This window comes from Trachypithecus francoisi, unplaced genomic scaffold (genome assembly GCF_009764315.1).
Source record: "Trachypithecus francoisi isolate TF-2019V2 unplaced genomic scaffold, Tfra_2.0 Lachesis_group5, whole genome shotgun sequence".
NCBI classification, from domain to species: Eukaryota; Metazoa; Chordata; class Mammalia; order Primates; family Cercopithecidae; genus Trachypithecus; species Trachypithecus francoisi.
In genome coordinates, this window is record NW_022681470.1 from 147,046,616 (window position 1) to 147,051,351 (window position 4,736).

A 4,736-nucleotide genomic window follows, 5' to 3' on the forward strand; every position below is an offset into this window, starting at 1 on the left:
AATGTTTCCGTAGGTTCAGCTCCCCTGTTCTTCGTTCTGCATTTTAAACTTTAACTTCCTTGTTCTTTTCGTCTCCTTGCCCCTAGTTTCAGTAAACAACTCCCTCCTAGCCCGTATCACCTGCTCTGACCTTAGTTATCGTTGGTCACCTGCTTTGTTCTTAATCATCCTGAATCACCTGTTCTCTAGCTGTCCTTCCTGCCAAACTACTCCCCCCTCCACTCCGGCTCATACCCTGCTCTCTTTAAAATAGCCAGTCGGAATTAGCTTAGACTGTGCGGTCCAACCCTAGCCAATAGGAGAACGACACAGCAGTAGGGGTACCTGCGTCAGGGATAAGAACCCCTTCCCCTCCCTTGTTCAGATGTGCTCTCAGCACGCTCCATCTGCGAGACGCACCCTTCTATAGAAGTAAAATTGCCGGCCGGGCGCGGTGGCTCACGCCTGTAATCCCAGCACTTTGGGAGGCCGAGACGGGCGGATCACAAGGTCAGGAGATCGAGACCATGGTGAAACCCCGTCTCTACTAAAAATACAAAAAATTAGCCGGGTGCGGTGGTGGGCGCCTGTAGTCCCAGCTACTCAGGAGGCTGAGGCAGGAGAATGGCGTGAACCCGGGAGGCGGAGCTTGCAGTGAGCCGAGATGGCGCCACTGCACTCCAGCCTGGGCGACAGAGCGAGACTCCATCTCAAAAAAAAAAAAAAAAGTAAAATTGCTGTGCTGAGAAAATTAATGTTCGAGGGCTGTTTCTTTTGTGGCACCGAAAATTTATTTCTAACACTATGAAGGTTTATAATACAGTCTCAGTAACTGCGTTAGTCAGTTCTCACACTGACTAAGGCATGGGCCGCCACGTCTGACTACATTTTTGTACTTTTGGTAGAGACGGGGTTTTGTCATGTTGGCCAGGCTGGTCTTGAACTCCTGGCCTCAAGTGATCTGCCTGCCTCGGCGTCCCAAAGTGCTGGGATTACAGGTGTGAGCCACTGTGCCCAGCCAATAAAAAAATAAAGACTAACTAGGAATTTATTGGCTCACCTAACTGCCAAGTTCAGGGGCAGGACCGGACCCCGACGTAAACTGGGATGGAGGTGCTTGGATGACGTAGTGGGATAGCCTTCGTCACAGCCCTAGCGCCCTCGGGTTGGCAGGCCCCACTCCAAGCACCTCCATGTGCCGACAGCATTCCCTCCTCCCAATTTCAGGGAAAAATAAAGTTCTCTAATAGTTCAAACCAAGTGAGACTGGAGGGCTGCACTGATGTAGGTGCTCCAAAATAGGTCACTAGCCCATCCATAAACCATCGATGAGAGGTCGCCAGGAGCACAGGATGGCCTCGGGGACAGAGCTCCGTCTTCCTGGCCTCCTGGGCTGAGGATGGGGCAAGAGAGAATACCCAAGGGTAGTTTGGGGTCTGAAAAGCAGAGCATCGCACTGGCCTGGTGCAGCCTGGAAAAGCCCAAAAGCTCAGTGCATGGCCAAGGGGACCTCAGCTCCCCAGGGAGCCACGTGGGCAGCTCCCTGGCCCCCAGCCCACGCTGGAACTCACCCCCGGGCCCCGTCTACCTTGAGACTTGAACCCAGACCTCCTGCCTTCTGCAAGCTGGCCATCAGTCTCAGAATCGAACTGAATTTCACAAACCATTTTGTCCCTTGAAGTAGGGACAGCCCTGGAGAGTGAGGCCCCACGTGGGTTGTCCCTTTCAAGGCTGTGGCCTTCAGCCGGTGTTGCTGATTGGGGAGAGGAGGGAGGACGCTGGCTCTGCTCCTGAGACACCCCGTTTGGGACATGGGGACAGTAACACAAGTCCCGTGGGGAGGAGGATGGGGACGATAGAGCCTGCCTACCACGCAGCACGGAGCCTGCTTACAGCGGCTACACTGGTATCATCCTCGAGAGGAGTGGGGCCGCTCGGGGCCACCAACCACAGAGATCCCAGCAGCTTCTTTTTTTTTTTTTTTTTTTTTTTTGAGACAAGTCTCGCTCTGTCGCCCGGGCTGGAGTGCAGTGGCCGGATCTCAGCTCTCTGCAAGCTCCGCCCCCGGGTTCCCGCCATTCTCCTGCCTCAGCCTCCCGAGTAGCTGGACTACAGGCGCCCGCCACCTCGCCGGCTAGTTTTTTGTATTTTTTAGTAGAGACGGGGTTTCACCATGTTAGCCAGATGGTCTTGATCTCCTGACCTCGTGATTCGCCCGTCTCGGCCTCCCAAAGTGCTGGGATTACAGGCTTGAGCCACCGCGCCCGGCCCCCAGCAGCTTCTTGGTTGGAGAAATACTTCGTGAAGGACCAGAAGGGAGCCATGGGCACAAAGCCTGGGGCGTGTGTGTCGGAGGCAGCACGGGCAGGGACAGGACTGTGGGGACGAGGAGCCAGGGACATCTGGGGACGGCCCACGGGGGCTGGATAGGTGACCAGGGAGGAGACCCCTTTTGCGTTCAGGTTTTGTCAAAAACCCAAAGAACGGGTTTACAGAGAAACGTTGCAAAGATCACAAAACACACAGGTTCCTATATATATATATTTTGTTTGTTTGTTTGTTTGTTTTAACAATTCTTTATTTTCCCCTTTTTTATCCATTGGGAAGCAGCGAGGGGCCAAGGAGAGTGACAGCCTGGACGGGCAGGGGATGCCAATGCCACACTGTCCTCTGAGCCCGCTGCTGGAGCCCCGAGTGGGGAGCATGGCGCAGAGGAGCCGAGAGACACAGCAGCTCTGTGGCCCCTCCCTGCTCCTGGCGTGGGGCTGGGCCCCTGTGATCAAAGCTCCTGCTCTGTCCTGGACTGTTTGGGGCAATCGGGTGCCCTCGGTGTGGGCATTTTGGGAAGGCTCTGAGGACACCCAGCTCCCTGGGCAACGGGGCCCGGACTGAGACTCGGTGCTGCTGCCTCCACGTCCCCGGGTGTCCACAGAGCAGGGGACATGCTAGGGGAGGCGGCCCAGCTTGCGAAGCACCGCGGGGGTCTGCCTGGGGCATCCAGCAACTGACATCTAAGCACGGTGGGTCGGTGACTTCCAGGGGAGCGGGCTGTGGATGGTCCGGGCCATTTGCCCATGGCCCAGCAGCCCAAGCCTCTGCTGTGACAGGCCAGGCTGTGACGGCCCAGGGCCCAGCTGGGGTGCTCCTGCACAACTGGGTCTTGGCTGGGGACCAGGTGGAGGCCACCTGAGAGCTCGATGCTGGGGAAGATTAGGGAGCCCCCAAACTCGCCATCTCCACCTCTGCCCAGCGTGGTCGGCTTTGCCTTGCAGCTTCTCTTTTCTGAATCCCAGGTATTTTATTACTACCGTTACTTTTAGAGACGGTCTTGCTCTGAGGCCCAGGCTGCAGTGCAGTGGTGGGATCATGGCTCACTGCAGCCTCGTCCTCCTAGGCTCCAGCAATCTTCCTGCCTCAGCCTGCCAAAAAACTGAGACCACAGGCACTGGCCCCACACCCAACGAACTTATTTTTTATAGAGCTGGGGTTTTGCTACATTGCCCAGGCTGGCCTCGACCTCCCGGGCTCAAGCAATCCTTCCGCCTTAGCCTCCTGAGTAGCTGGGGCTTCAGATGCAAGCTATGGGACCCGCTCTGAGCTGTATCTGAAACATGACCATTGTGGTGTTCCCACTTATCAATTCCTGCCTTGCTGGCATAACCCTGCTGGCCACAGGCTGTGCCGTCCAGCTCTGCGAAGACAAGACTCACCCCTTAGCCCCCAGAGTTGGAAAGACACAGAAGTAGGTGCACAGAGTGGAGCCAGGTGTGTGTAAGGTGCAAAGCAGGCCCCACGGCCGCGGCCACAGCCACATTGGTCCGGGGTTGGGTGGGAATGGGACAGGAGGGGCTGGAGCAGACGGCACAGCCCTCGGAGTCCTGTCCAAACGGAGGTGAGGACGAGACAGACGTCTGGCCACCCGCAGGCCTCGGGAAACAGGGTCACAGGTTCTGCTGACCAGCCTCCTCTGTGGAGGACTAAGACTGGGGAGGAATGCTCCAGGGCACGAGGGGAGCTCCCGAGAAATGCAGTCACGGGAGAAAACATCAGAGTGCTGGGACTGAAGAGGCGGGAGCACCCGCCTGTCCTGCTCGGGAGGTGGGGACACAGCCCACAGCTATCCCTGAGGCATCTCTGAGCACTGTGGGAGGGTCCAGGAAGCGCCCCCTCGACCCTGCACCCCCGATCAAGACTTTGCCCACAGCAGGGGACTGGGGCCGCAGGGAGGGCAGGCACGGGCAGTCCCCACGGGCACGAGAGACGAGGGCTGTGGCTGAGCTTCCAGCAGCTGCCCTGGTTCACCTGGTTCGCTCGTGTCCAACGGGAACCCCCAGAGACTCTGCCTGCGAAGCCGGAGTGAGCCGGGCCTTCCCCTGTGGGTGAGAGGGTGGGCAGCGGCTGACCCCAGCCCCGCCCCGGCTGCCTGTGCACACAGGGGCTGCCCTGGCTTTCCAGACTGTCTGACCAGCGGAGCCTGGTCCTTGATGGCCAGAGCTGAGCAGGGAGGGGAGGGAATGTTCCAGAACGACAAGGCAGAAGTCTCCCAGGAAGCAGGAGTCTCTGAGACCCCCCAGGCTGGCCTGGCTGGCAGAACGGGTTCCCAGCCACCGGGCCTTCATTCCCCGCCCCCAACAAGGACCTGAGTCCCAATCCAGGGCCTGGTGTGGCAACAGCCCGAGGGCCGGACCCTGACCCGGCATCCAGTCGTCCCTGGACAAAAAAGCGCAGGAGCCAGCGACCAGGCCAGGCAGCCTCTC